This window comes from Scomber japonicus, chromosome 22, assembly GCF_027409825.1.
Source record: "Scomber japonicus isolate fScoJap1 chromosome 22, fScoJap1.pri, whole genome shotgun sequence".
In the NCBI taxonomy this organism is placed as follows: domain Eukaryota; kingdom Metazoa; phylum Chordata; class Actinopteri; order Scombriformes; family Scombridae; genus Scomber; species Scomber japonicus.
Genome location: NC_070599.1, coordinates 25,450,224 through 25,466,335, shown reverse-complemented (window position 1 = coordinate 25,466,335; position 16,112 = coordinate 25,450,224). Strand labels below are relative to the sequence as shown.

Genomic DNA, 16,112 nt, shown 5'->3' with positions numbered 1-16,112 from the left:
TTTCTTATTTCCTTGGTCCTTGGTCTCTGTGTAAAAATAAAGGCAGTGACATTAAAGTATAAAAAACTTTTGTTCAATTCAATAAGTTTGATATCTGTGTAACATTAGACACAAGAGGTCTGACAATTAGACTGTAAGTACTCAATAAAACAAAATATTAAAATAAAAGACCCTGTGGGAGGCACTGCATTTCATTTGTGACTTACTGTTTTGTTTCCATTTCCACACAAAAAATACAACTGCAACAATAAGTACGATGCCAACGACCAAACCAGCAGATACACCGATTATGACAGGCGACGTACTGGGCTTGATGTTAAAAATATCATCTGCAAATCATGCAACAGAAAAACATGTAATTATTATACACTGATAGTAAATCCAGAATCTGAGACAAAAAAGGTCACTTTTACCTGGAACAATAAAGTGTGTCTCCCTGGTCTGGTTGATGTTGTTCTGTCGGACTCTACAGGTGAAGTTGTTACTGTGTCTCTTCTCCACAGTCACTCTGCTGCTGACAGTATAGAGGTGATCAGTACCTCTGATTGTCTCTGTAGGTTCAGCAGAGAGGAGGTTTCCCTCTCCGTCTAGCCAGATCACCTCAGGCTGTAGATACCAGCCTTTAGACTCACACTGTAACACCACTCCTTCTCTGTCTCTGTCAATACCTGCTATACTGATAACAGGTGACGAGACAGTATCTGATGCTAAGGAAAAGAAAGGGCATTTTTTTAAAAACCAAGAAATACATACAGAAATGAAAATGTTCAACTTTTAAACTAAATTATTTAATATAGTAAAAACACATTGAGTTTGTGAAATCTATCGTAGGTAGCCAAGTAAATTAAAAAATAAATGAATTTTGAAGCTCACATCTTTTTTATTTGTCTTTCCAAAAGCAAAAAACACGAGAGCAAATTGTAACATCTGTCCAGAGACTAAGAGCCTGATTTACTAAAGGTTTGTGTTTGTAAAAACGAGTACAAACTAGACATCATATAGATCGACTGTTTCGACCCATTGTTGCCATCACCACTGTGTTGGACTGGGCAAGACTGGCCTATACACAAATGCAAGTAAACGGAGGTGCTGTGGTTTTTATGGATAAAACGCATGATAAAGTTTGCATTCCTCCTTTTAATTGGTTATGATCTATGTGGAGTAGAAAGAAGTTTGGAAATGTTTTGATTTTTTTCTCCATTTCATGTGGATAATATCTTCTGAATAATATGACAATATGCAACATTGACATATAATGCAAGGCCCAATGCTCCCTACATGAATATATGTGTATGCTGTCAAGTAACTCCATTGTAAAGTCAAGACTAATGACATCTATACAAGGTGACATTTTTTTAATTAGAGAGAAGCAAATTGGGTGAATGACTAGAGAATGAGATGGCAGTTGACGTCAGGAACCATTCCCAATTAGAAATGACAACCGCCAGTCAGGGCAATTTTTTCTTTTGGTGTTTATTCATGCCATAACAACGTTTCAAGTGATCAGCAAAAAATGGGCTTGCTGTAGGTGACCAGTGTTCACCTCTCATTTCCAACTAAGCCTCATGTTTCCAATCATAAGTAGGGGTTGATTTTTGTGGCAATAACAATGCCAATATTTCAAGTGATCATTTTAACCCAACCATGATCATTTCCTAACCATAACCAAGTGTTCTTTTTGCCTAACCTGATGCTCTGACTATGTAAGATGGCCACAAATGGGTCTGTATCTTATTTATTTGAAAGTTTTTGCTTTGCTATACAAATGTGTGTGCATGAGACACCAGGGGGATTTGACAAACTGGCAGTATTTAATGGCACATTTCTGAACCTATGCCATTCACTTATATAGCCTTGGTCACATAAAGTAGCCTTGATTACGAGAGCTTTGTCAATTTAACACCATTCAAAATCTCTGGACACTGCCATATTGAATGACACTATCTCCGTCAAGCCAAGGCGTGTAAAATTAGCTGCCCCGTTATAATTTGTCAAGTAGAAGGTAGAACACTTTCGACTTAGTCTAGGATCTGAAAGAATCTCTTTTAAAGATTATGATTTTAGTCATGATTTAGTCATCTTCAGTCTGAATTCAACGTTTTGAAATGTATTGTAGCTATATTACTTTAACTAACTGAGAAAATATTTCTTTCCAAAATATTTACTATTGGCTCTTAAAATATATTTAGCCCTTACTGATGTATGAGAAGTATGGTTGTATTCTTCATCTCCCAGGCTGACAGCTGAGTTGATCCTACTAAAATTAATTCAATGTATATGATGCAAACACTAACAGATACTATGTGCTGACTATACTGTATCTACTTACCAACAACAAGCTCAACGAAGGACTCTTTATTCATGTCTGGAATGAAGCATCTGTATTTTCCTTCATCAGAAGTCTTCACTTTGGAGAGTTTCAGTGAAATGTTTCCATGCTTCAGTTCATCAATGGACAGTGATGTTCTTCCTTTGTAATTTGGATTTTTTCTATCTACAAGGTCCTGACTAGCACGCCACACAAAGACAAATCTGGGATAAAGATCAGGTCTTGTCCAGTCCAACGTCTTGGCAGAAACATCCACAGCAGGTTGAAGGTGACATGGCAAAATTATGTCATTTCCAACTGTTGCCACTATTGGCTGAGATGGACCAATTAACTGAGACTGACCTGGAGAGAAATACATATTTATTAGTTCTTGCAGTATGAACCAGCTAGAAGTGATTCTGAATAAATAACTGAACTCATTGAAGATTAAAAGTGGTCGCAGACGTTCTATTTTAAATACTATTTTCTTTAGCAGATCAAACGAGCTGAGAGAAGCTATAATACTTTGTAAGATACAGTCACGTTTACAATCTCCAAAACTTCTGAGTACTTCTCAGTTCTGAAAATCAATGTAAAACATGAAAATATAAACAGTGTGAGTGACACTATAGTTTGTAGTCTGGTAGTGTGTTTATTTACTAAAAATTTTGATGAAACACACAAGAATAAACATTTCCCATGAACAGAAAATGTCATGTGACTGCATTCAGGAATAATTCTTAGTTGGTTCATCACTGCGATCAACCTCCATGTATATTATAAAAGTGTTCACTATAGCAAATGAATATTAGCAATTTTGAATATGGTTTGATTTTTAATTAATTAAAATAAAAATAATTAATTGTGACTTTATATAATTGTGTGTGAGTTACCTCTACAGGAGTGTGTTAGGAGAAGATGGAAAATCAGAACACCTATGGTTTTGAGAGGAGACGGTCCATCCATCAGATGAAGCATCCTGCAGTTTTGAAAATAGACATGTGACTTATGTGATTTGGCTGACAGAAATGTATCATTTATATGAATTAAGCATGTAAATGTGGACTTATTTTACTTTTACAAATGGTTACAGCAATTAAAAGACAATCCTTAATGTTTCAGTGACAAGTTTGATAAAGTATATTAGATGTAATTAATATTAATATTAGTTACTATTGACAGTAAAGTTAAACAAAGCTGTATCCCAAAGAACACCGTTACAATGGCAGTATCCTTTATTTTTCATTATATAATGACATATCTGTGTAATGGAGTTATACTTTCATTTTTGCCAACACAGACAGTCCAACAGCAATTAAAATGGTATGAGCCTATAATTTAACTTTTGTTATCAATTTGACAAATACTATTCATTTGTGCCTTGAAAAAAGCTTTAATAGATTTTTCCAGATTTGTTAAATATTTGATTTCGTTAGGAACTTCTCTCAGTACATGTCTGTAATAGTTAATATAGTATGATAAGAAAATATCTAACTTAACTGTGTGATAGCAAATAAGCAGTCTTCCACTTAAAGTAACACTGCAGTCTCAAGAATGCTTATACTACAATATATACTGCCATATTGGAGAAGTATCACATGTTGTCATAACTTTCCCACTGGCACAAAGTCTTTCAAATTGACTTAAAAACCTGGTATAACCTATACCTGTGTAAATACAGACCCACTTTTAATATAAAAGATGATATTGTGTTTCAAAAACTGTTACTTAGACGAAGCATATAGAATGTGCAAAATTAAAGCCAGAAGACGACGTACCTGCTGCGCGCTGTGTCTGCCATTTTATTAGACTGCAATTAAAGTATGTAAATCATTGATAGGTTCCTTACGTTAACTCATACTGGTTTATCAGCTGCTATGTGTATCCAACAAAGTCACCATTAAACTGAGAAAGCATTTGGCAGCTTTTAACTAGCATAAGGATTAGAAGCCGTTTTCCAAACTTTTATTACAATAAAAGGTTAAAAGAAAATTACATTTTAGATTTATATGTACTTATTTATTTACCACAATCACAGTTTTACTATGTTGCTGTGAGCAACTGAACTTTGAGCTAGTCGCCAGGTAACTTATCACTAAAGTTAACAGCTGCAATCAAGGCCATCAGGAACAACAGAAATGTTTCTTAGTATTAGTCAGCTTTTCCTTCCAGAACTACATTTTTCTTTATACATTGCCCATCTTTCTCTTTCAGAGTTGTGAAATATAACTAAAGTACATTTATTCTAGTGTTATACTTAATTTTTAGGTATTTGTACTTAATGATTTTATACTTTTACTCCAGGACAGTGCCGCTCAGAGTCTGATTGTAGCTCCAGATTATCTTTATTTTTTTATGAATTGAAATTGAATGAGGGAACTTTTTTCTGTCTAAACAATAAACATAAATTTAAACAAATAACATTTACCAAAAAGTGTTTCAATGTACATATTGGTATTTTAAGCTAACTAGGGATCCTTGATTCAAAGGACCTGGATCTTGAGCAGTCTCATCAGCTGCTACACAGTGTCTGATGAGGGACCCAAGCATCACCTGGAGACCCTACAGCCACAACTCACCCTGTCCAGGATCAGCCAGCCTGGTGTTTCCCTCCAACATGAAGCACTTAGAGACAGAAGAATGGTGATACCAAACTGCTGTGTATGAAGATCTGTCACCCAGGCAATTTTACTGTATTTCCCCTAATTTAATGAAGTTTTTCATATTCATTTGTAGGTTTCAACTTGTTTTATTCATTGTGTGGTTCTGTCTGCTGAAAATCTAAATTAAATATGGAAAATGACAATGACACTTTCCCTCTTCAGCCGACTTTGGATACTCCACGGACAGTTGTCACCTCCAGAAGTTCTCTGATGACGCTGCCATAGTGGGATGTGTGTCAGAGTGAAACAACTGTGAGTACAGGAAGGTCATCAAGGACTTTGTCGACTGGTGTGAGCAGAACCACCTACAAGTAAACGCCAGCAAGACAAGGGAGATGGTGGTTGACTTCCACCAAAAACCCTCCAAATTTGCACCGGTTAACATCCAGGGACTTGACATTGAGAGAGTGAGGACATACAAGAACCTGGGTGTCCACTTCAACAGTAATTTGGACTGGTCAGATAACACTGACTCTGTTCACAAGAAGGGTGCTCCATGTCCACCTTGTTTATCTGTGTACGTTTTATAATCAATGTAATGTTATAATTGAGCTGATACAGCATTTATATACAGTTATTATTTGCTTCTACACAGTTGTACTGCATGAAAAACACTTTTACTATAACAAACACTAATTTCTTGATCATGGCGTATTGTTTTATAATACTCATTTTTATATCTAATTACCTTAATGAAATATTTGCATTCACATAACATTCATGAAAACATGTTGATGTATAGTGAATGATGCACTGTAGGTGGCAGAGTAGGACTTATGTGTTGTACCATATATACATTCTTTGCAGAGAGAGAGAGAGAGGGAGAGAGAGAGAGTGTTCAGGGGTGGCCATAAAAAGAAAGGAGGGAGGAAAGAAAGAAAGAAAGAAAGAAAGAAAGAAAGAAAGAAAGAAAGAAAGAAAGAAAGAGAAAGTCTTGATATTGTTGACATATTTTAGTAGTTGAATTTTGAACAGATATAAAAAGTACAGTGAAACACCAATAAATACCTATATGTTCTTATATACCTGGATGGATGAGGCTGAAAGCAGGTATTATTCTGCAGTTCTCCTGGTGATTTACTAAATGATTCTTGCTTGGTAATAACTTAGCCACAATGTCTTTTTGTTGTTGTAAGTTATTACAGGAATAACCCTAGCTCCAACCTCCTAAACTAAACCCTACTGTTCAGCCCAACAACTACACAATTGATAACTATGAATTGTTCATTCATTCATGAAAATTGTTCATTCATTCATGAAAATTGTTCATTCAAACATTCATGTTCTCCAGAGGATGAATCTAACATGTTGGTGATCCCTTGATTTATCATGTGGCACCAAGTTGAGGTTGATATTTGTGGCTCAGATAGAAATATCTTGAAAACTATGGATTATCATGAAATTTTTTTTACAGATATTTAATTATACTTTCTATTGATGTTGGTGATTCTCTGACATTTGGGCACTAAGCACCACCATGAGGTTGACATTTTTGTTTTTCAATGAAAAACAAATTCAAATAGTGGAGGGAATGTCAAAAATGTGGTACAGACATTCATACAGAGGCACTGCAGCAAGGATAACAGCCATTTTATGAGACCCACGTCTCAAAATGAGTGTTGCATCATCAACTGCAGAAACAGGCCACACAGGAAGAGACTATCTCTTACCTACAAGACACCGCAGGCTGATGTTCACACGGTCCGCAGCAAGACAACATGGAGGTCGCAGCTCTCTGCATCAGACTGTGTGAGTACTCAGTTTGTTTCCATATCCTGTGACTATTATGAATTAACAAAATGATAAAAGGATACGTTATTTGAAATTTGAGATGAAAAAAAATATTGCAGTTAGAAACTTATGATTAATTAATTAGAATTTTTAGAAAAACTGACCGTAAAAGAAATTATAGACCTAACTGTTGCATTTGTTGCTTGAATTTAGCTTTCAGGTGCTGAGCTGACAATTGTAGATCACAGAATCAGTCAGCAGTACACTCACAGATGTCAGTGTTAATAGGTATTTCATAGTGTCCTTACAATGATCATGTGTCACGTGTCATTGTTTTAAACAATGGAACAAAAAAAAAAGGAAAACATTGATGCTATAAATAATCTGATGTTGAGCTTTCCTCTATTTTCTCTCATCAGTGGTTACTATGTTGACCCTGCTGTGTTCATATGCTGAACAAGATGGTGAGTACCACTTAGGTCCTAATTCACATGAAAATGACATAACATGTTAAACAATACATTTTTTGTTGAACAATACACTTTATCCTTTAATAAGTACACATATAATAATTTTGTTGTTTGATCATTTTAGAAGCATATATTCAATTGTATGCAGTTCATGTTCATGTTTCAGTAGTTCATCTTCAGTAATTATCTGCCTTCTTTGTTTCAGATGCAACTCTCTGTATCAACCCAAACAGACTACAATTCTTTGAATATGAGTCTGTAACTTTTCATTGTGGGGAGTTTGATGGTTCAATGGAATGGAAAATTGTACATAAAAGGAAAATACCCAGTTGTGATACTAATATGGGCTTATACTGCAGCATTAAAAATGTTTATCTAGAGGACAGTGGTGAATATTGGTGTGAAGCTGCAGGGGGGAGGAGAAGCAACAGCATCAACATCACAGTCACTGGTATGTTGACAATACGACAAGATATTTCTCATAAATGTATGTTCAACAATATATTAATATTAAACATTTGTTACCCAGCTGGTTCTGTGATTCTGGAGAGTCCTGCTCTTCCTGTGATGGAGGGAAATCCTGTGATTCTTCGCTGTAGAAACAAAACTACTTCTACCAACCTCCCTGCTGATTTCTATAAAGATGGACTCTTCATCAGGAGCAGCTCTATGGGAGAGATGATCATCTACAGTGTCTCCAAGTCTGATGAAGGACTCTACAAGTGTAACATCTCAGGAGCTGAAGGATCACCAGAGAGCTGGCTGGCTGTCAGAGGTGAGAAAATGAAGGACTTTAACTCAAATTAAAATCATAGTATTGTGTGACACCCTGCAAATTTATGTCAGCCTTAATGAAAGTGTTTGTTCAGTTTGTCTGATTTTGTTAAGTTGCTTCATCTTCATTAACTTTTAACAACAAATTATTTTATCTTGTAAGTCCCAAAAACATTATAGCAGTATAAAAATAACAGAAAATCACAAAACACATTACATACCCCATTTAAGGTCTGCAGATACATTGGGTTGAAGAACCATTACTTGTAATTGTTTTTAGATTATTAAACAATTTATCAACAATCAGAATCATCAATAAACTCCAGCACATACAGAACTCTGTTGCCCGCCTGCTCACCCATACCTATTCTCATGACCACATCCCCCCCATCCTTCATAATCTCCACTGGCTCCCTGTACCACAACGCATCCACTTCAAAGTCCTTCTCCTCACCCACAAAACTTTCCATAGCCAGGGTCCCTCCTACCTCACTGCCCTACTCCATCGCCACAAACGTTCCCGCAACCTCCACTCTGCCGACACAAACCTCCTATCCCCACCCCACTGTACCAAGCACCGGACTTGGGGTTAGGATTAGCTCTCGCTAACCAATCACATCCGTGACTGTACCGACCTGCCCACATTCAAATCACTGCTCAAAACACACCTCTGTAGATTTGATTTATTATTATTATTATTATTATTATTAGTATTATATTTAAGTACCACTCGCTCATGCAAATACTTTTTGTCATGTTTGTAGAACTTCACAAGGAGACTCACCCGTCCTCAGATCACAGCTGTCATATTTACCTCGTCCTGAGAACAGTGTTGACCGTTGTGATGGTGGCTCTGCTGCTGCTGCTGGTAGGACTGCTTCACTGTGGGAAACTGGGAGGTACAAAAAATAACTCATGTCCACTCACATGTAAATGTAACTGCCAAACTAAAGAGAATAATGGAGTAAGTGACAGAGAAGACTGAGTGTACTAAACGTTAGTCACAAAGATATGAAACATCCCATCAATTGAACGCTCAATGTCCACCTAGTTCATTTGTGCATCTGTTTTGATCAATGTAGTGTTATAATTTATCAGATTTTTATAAACCTGCATTTTCACATTGTGCTTATAGACAGTCATATAGCAGCTCTACATCTCTATGAATAGACTCTGTGTGTATCTGTATCTGTGTGTATTTAACTGTGCTGTATGTATCATAGAACAATATGCTTTAAATTCAGTGTCAAGTTTCATTTCCTGCTTGTTTAACATCTGTCCAAAGACTAAGGGCCTGATTTACTAAAGGTTTAAGTGTGTACATCACCCACACACAATTGTGCAAGTGATCTACTAACGCAGCGCACTGAGGTTTGCATCTTTCAACTGTGCAAGGAAATACGTGCTGTCCATTTAGTACGTTTGCCACAATGAATATGCAATGTGGGTTTTTTTTTAACCTCAGTGTGCAAAATACAGAGAGGAGAAAATGCAAGAATGTTATTTCGCACACACATTGTAATTTACCAAACTCGAAGGTAATTTTTCTGATGGAAACTGCGTCTATAAATAATCCCTTTGAAGGGCAGGTATTAGCCGGCTGTGTACTGCACACCGATGACTTCTGTTTAACCTCTTCCACTAGAACCTGATCACATTTCATTTTGTGCTTGTGGGCTTTCTGCTCGTCCAAACTCTCCATTAAGACATGCAAAACCCTCATTTAAACTTTTACTGCTGTCTGCACCCTGTTGCACCTGGTTTCATTTACGCAGTTTTTCTTATTGCACTGTGCACGCAATTTAGTACCCTTTATTTGGGATCTTAGTAAATCAGGCCCCAAGTCTACTAAAAGTTAGTTTGGTCACAAAGATATCAACATCCCATCAATTATATGCTCAATGTCCGCCTTGTTCATTTGTGCATCTGTTTTGATCAATGTAGTGTTATAATTGGTCTGATTTTTATACATGTATAAAATCCACATGATGAACTGATTTTGTACCTTTTTTTGTAAGTGTCTAAAAGCACGTGTTCTGTGCTGTGAGATTCTCAGAAGTCAAACGGACAACTGTAGTGTTTCAAAACCACACAATCAACAAACTGTTAAGTCCACAATCCGCTCTGAGCTAAACTCTGACAAACCCTCTGCAGAATAACCACAGCAGCTTTACATCTCTATGACTAGACTGTGTGTGTGTGTGTGCGTGTGTGTGTGTGCCTGTATGTATCATAGAACAATATGCTTTACATTCACTTTGAAGTTTTCATGTTCTGCCTTTTTCTTCCACTACCTAAAAATGTAATGAACTTGTGATTACTATAATTTACTTATTACCTTATTGATATATAATAATTATGGGGAGCCAATTTGTATATACAATCTATGCAGAGAGAGAGAGAGAGCGTATTTAGAGAGGACCATTCTTGATACTACTAACATATTTTAACAGTTTCATTCTTGATGGATGTAACTTAATGCACAATTTTAACTGCAAGAAAGAAAAGTAAACATGCAGACATGAACGAGGTAATTGAACCAAGAGAATCAAACATGGATTAGTTACTCCAAAAACTAGACAATGGGCAGAAGAATCAACAATATCTCGTGGGAATGGCACATCCACGGACTCTTCATGGGACAATCATCCACAGGCTCAGAACAGGATTAATCCAGTGCTCTCTTCTGCAGGAAAAATAGCAGCTCTTCGTCAGCCGCTAGGGATCCAAATACTGTTACCTTCCAGGTGATAAATGAACTCTCGCCTTGTCCCACAAGGTAGAGTGGCTCCTGGACAAAACAAAAAAAAGGGGGGAAGGAAATGTGTTCATGCCCTTTGAGTTAGCTTTGTCGGAGGAGGGACAGAAGTCTCTCCTGGCAGAATAACTCATGAAAAAGCATTGTTTACGGGACACAGCAGACTTTTATTGACTCAAGTGATGTCATTGGCAGGAAGTGAGGTCAGGAGCCTCACATCCAAACAAAGAGAAGGCCATGTGCCAGGCCTGAACGCTCCGCCTCTCAGAATAAGATTTACTTAAACAAACTTGTCCAAAATAGTCTACACAGGAAGAGACGGTTTCCCACCAACAATACACCTCAGTCTGATGGTCACACAGTCCGCAGCAAGACAGCATGGAGATCACAGCTCTCTGCATCAGACTGTGTGAGTACTGACTTTATCTCCAATTTGTTTGAAGTTGAAAAGTTTACAATAAAAATATTCACATTCTGGTGCACAAAACCAGATGATTTTTCACAGCTTTCATGTAGAGGAACCAGTTTTTAGCATCTAAATGTATTTTTCTGTACCAATTATAATATTTTATACAATATGCTGCCTTTCAAGAGTAGCTAAACATTCATAAAATCAGCCAGCAGTACACTCATAGATGATTATGTATTTCAGTTTCCCTACAGTGATCATGTGTCATGATACAAAGCCAGACCTGCCTACCTTGGAGAAAGTACCGCTTTATACCAGGGGGAAAAAAATCGGATAATGAACATATGTGCAGCCAAAATTATAGAGGCTAGCAATTGAGCTGCACATTTCCCTTTTGTTAGTTATTGTTTTAATTTAAAAAAATAAATGAATCTGTAAGCATTACTTTTTGCATTATGTAATTTGTGCAAAAAATTAATAACTTAATAATTGCACCGATATAATAATTTTGTTATTTGATCATTTAAGAAGAACGTTTTCAATTGTATGCACTAATAGCTTTGTTGCTATAAGCACTCCATGCCTTTGCTGTACTGGTTACTTTCTACTAGCAGTCAAATTATAGGTGGCTTTTTACAGGATTCTGTGTTCAAGGAGTTTGAGAGTTTTGCTAGTAGCACCTTCTTATTTTTCAGATCAGTCATAGTATATGTTATGTATCTGGACATTGTTTGTCATTTCTGAAATGGAGTTATGTGGGTCATCTTGAACTATTTCTTTTAGCCCTTCCTCTAGTTCTCATCATCAGTATTTATTTTTTAAAAAGCGTTCAGTTTCTTACATGCAACAGTTAAACCACTGGCCTCTCTGCTCTTCCTGTTCACATGGTAAAAAGCTGCCTACAAGAATACACCTGCTGAAAAACTGCAGCAGCTCCGATCACACACTGAGTTCACAGTTTAATAATCCTATGAACACAGTGTTTTATGAAATTCTAAAAACTGTTAAGATGTAGAATCATTTTTGTACTCATCATAATGTCACAGTTGTATATTGTCTTTGTTCTGCAATAAAAAAATCATTTTCTTTAAGGTGATTGATCTGAACCTGCTTTTAAAAAGTCTAATCTTACGTCACACAACGATGCAATGTTTGCAAAGATTGAGATGTGATTCATGGTGAAAAAGCCAAGTTGCAACATTAGAAGTGTCTAAACATATGGCACTGAAGAGTTGTTTGAGAGCTGATTTTCTTACTGTAATACTTGTTCCTCTGCCCTCCTAACCCAAACCCTGGTAGAAGCACCAGATGCATCCAGCTCCACAGGGACACTAGCTCCCTCTGCAGGCACTAAGCCACTTCTAACAAAAGAGAATAACTTTTAATATACAATCAGTTAGGCATTAATTTATACCGAACAACAAAGATATTGAAATATATTTTAAAAAGGAAAAAAGACAGTATAATTTATTTCTGAAGACAGCAAATGTGATGATTCATATTGGATTATTATGAGCTGTAAACCTAAATGAATCATCACTGTCAGAAGTCCTCATCTAAGCTTATCTGTGACTTTTTATACTGTAGTGGAACAATGAAACCAATTCAATCTACCTGCTCTGCCGGTTTATAGGAACTTAATGTGGTGAGCAGATGATTTCCATTCCAGTCATTTTACCTAAAACAGACACAATGAGTTTAAATACAGTAAGATTACAACAAATTAAAAAGTTGAAAATAATATCAAATAATATTAGGGATCACATCATATATCATATTAAAACACATTTTTAGGGTAAGCAAGACAAGTAGATTATTCTTGTGTCAAATGAGCTACAAGACCAAAAGCAACAAAAGAGGCAAGTGAAATTCATGGAAGTTTTAAACTTTAACTACACAGATCGATGTAGAGTCTATTAGTCATATTTGTCTCTAGTTTGAAAACATTTATTCCAGATGTTTTAAACCTGTGGAGCGTAGCAGCTAAAACACCATGTGTAACTTTAGGAACCACAACATGCCCAGAACCAGACAACCAGAGAGCCCCAGAAGCTTCATACTGTTTAAGAAGATCTGTGGTGAAATATACACAGGTTTGTGGATAAGCAGAGATACTTCAAAGTCACTCAAATAGATAAATATCCAAATCCCAACAACCACATTTATAGTTATCAGCTCTATGCTGCCCCCTATAGAAACAATGTTGCTAGTGGCAGGTTATAGATAAATCTCCCCTTCCCTTCCCATTTTCTCTCCTCCCTACACCAAAAATCATAATTCATCAACTCACCTGGATGAGTCCCATGCAACAAAACTTGAAGTAATTCCTCCATCTGAGATCTCTGGGATCCAGCTCCGTCAACACCAGGCACACATATTCTTTCCTCACACGCAGTCCATATTATCTGCATTTAGTGTACATCCACCTGTATCCGTGAAGCTGTCCGGAGTACTGTAGCTGGTTGCTAATGAAATCAAACAGGACCACCAGGTTGGAATAGGCTTTGCATCCTGTGTGTCCTTGTTGTTCACTTACGAAACTTATGCCTTCTGTCAAGCACTGATTTAATCTCTCTATTCTATATCTCTATATCTCAGCATGTTGTTGTGTGTTTTGTTTTGATACAAACCACAGAAGATATACTTGTGATATAGAAAGACCCTCGGAAGGCTCTGCAGAAATAACAACACAACTTCACTCTAATAGACAGCTGAAAGCTTAAATAATAAAGATGTATACTATTACTGCATTTAAGTCATCATGATGACTCGACTGAAACTTTGGATTAAAAACTGTTGAGTTTGTTGATTCCAGATCAGATTGTCATCAAATAACATTTGGACAATAGAAGCCCTGTGTTAAATGAAAATCATTAAATTATATAACTGTTTTAGAGAAGAGTAGCAACACGGGATGAAATAAAACATGGTAAGATTGTTTTATAAAAGTGACCCTCATATAGAATCTCCAATCCTGAGATTAATTTCTCTTGACTATTTATTTTCAAAATATGCATGTATTTAAAAAACAACAACATTTAAGCATTTAAATACAATACTGCCACTACTTATATTTGAATAGAAAGCATACATCTACTAAAAATATGTTAGTTTCAGTTAAAAACAATACCAGCACAACTAAATAAGCAAAATGTCAAAGTACAAATATAACTCTGTAAACTTTTATTTTTATTTTGTGAAGCTGTATGTCACAAGTCAAATGAAAAATTAGCCTTTTTATCCTGTTTTTCCTCAAAAGCAGATACTGTAAACAATCTACATCCACATCATAGTACTTATACAGAATCTATTTGATAAAAAAAAGAACAAAAAAGTCGAGCCCTGCTGCTTTGTCAGTGTATTAAAGTTAAAATATCTTGTTACATGAACAATAGGATGAAGGAACACCTTGATGGCTGAATGGTTAAGGTTCATGTCACATAATAGCAGCATCCTTGGTTACCACCCATTATCAAATAAAAGACAAAAAAGGCTAAAATCTTAAATCTTTAAAAGGAAAAACATGTATCACTGATGTGTGTCATATTTTTTTTTACCACCATACAGGGTTTTAAAACATTGACACTGGCATTTAAGATATATATTTAATTATCACAGATATTTAAAAAGTACTGAGATAATCTTAAACAACATATATTTAATTGTGAAAAACACAAACTATAGAATAAGAAGCTCTTCACTGTAGCAGATATAAACTCTCTCACTGATTCTTCTCACAGGTTTTACTCTGTTCATCCTTCAGATCTCAGGATGAAATGTTGCCTCATCAGTGAACAAAGATATACACATATATAGTAAATTTAAAAAAAGAAGAAAGAAAATAATGTAAAATGCAAACTGGAATACCACACTGCACTTTTCAACATATGTTTTAACAAAATGTTTTTTGAATTGTTGATTAAACCACATGTAAAAAAAAAGTTGTATTTCATATTCAGGTCCAGGTCAAAAAGTGTTTTACTGGTCACCAGAATCTGTTTCTAGCATTATAAATAGAAATTATTCTCTCATGGACATCTCACAGTTGGTGATAAAAGTTGGTGAGTAGGGAAAATATGGTAGATAAAATTTAGTCTAAGATAAACTAAAACACTGTGTGGTCAGCTGGGCTGATTATTATACTTCAGTGGTTGTTACCATCTCTTTATCACAGTTGATGAGCTCAACGAGGAGTTTGTCTCCTTTGTCCCAACATTTCAGTTCTTTCCATATCAGGTTATACGGCGGATTATTGATACCTGAACCTGAGATCTGTAAAATCCAAAGTGTAAACAAACAAACAAAGTTAACAACAATAATCATCATCATTTCAGTTAAAAATGTTTGGCATGTAAAGTTACGAAGATAAATAGATAAAAAAGAAATAAAGAAAGAAAAGAAAAGAAAAAGCGACATTATGAAATTGAGAAATCAAAGACTTACAATGGCTCTCTCCTCAGCTTTGAGTATAAATGACTTCTCAAATGTGAACATGATGGGGTCTTCGTCGTTGAGCTTCACTCGTAACTTCCAGTCTTCCAGTTTCAGGTCCTGCAGGAGAGAAATTGGACACAAGAAGGAGGATGAAGGAAAAACAAACAAGTTAATGTTACAGTGTTAAATCCATGAGTGTGTGACATTTAAAGTGTTGACATGAAAACAAGAGAAAGTAGATTCTGAGGTAAATACTGTAGAGGGTCGTTAGCTTGGCTTTAATGGTCCATTTAAAATAATCCTGGATACACTTCATCAATGTAGAGCTACTAAACCTAACAGTACATGTTCTCATGTTTATACACAGTTCATCCACACAAACACCATCACCTCTTTAGACCCGTTGGTGAGATGGATTTGTTTTCCATTTGGGCTGATCTCCACAAAGACTTTGCAAGCTGGGTTGGTGTTGTTATGTTTGCTTGCCCCTTGTGTCTGTGAGAGACAACACACACACACACACACACACACACAGATTATTAATTCAGGACTAAGTAACTAAGCA

The 16,112-nt window shown here is 36.0% G+C and overlaps 1 protein-coding gene and 1 long non-coding RNA gene across 2 annotated transcripts in view; both read right to left on the bottom strand.

Annotated features, from left to right (window-relative positions):
- Positions 1-16,112, bottom strand: part of LOC128384081 (uncharacterized) — an 84,411-nt gene that overhangs the window by 7,846 nt on the left and 60,453 nt on the right. The window lies entirely within an intron of this gene.
- On the bottom strand, positions 4,589-9,488 carry LOC128384193 (uncharacterized). The gene is made up of 4 exons (XR_008324067.1): positions 8,761-9,488; positions 7,698-7,938; positions 6,642-6,752; positions 4,589-4,933 (listed from the first exon to the last, which is right to left on the bottom strand). It is a non-coding gene; the product is annotated as an uncharacterized LOC128384193 (long non-coding RNA).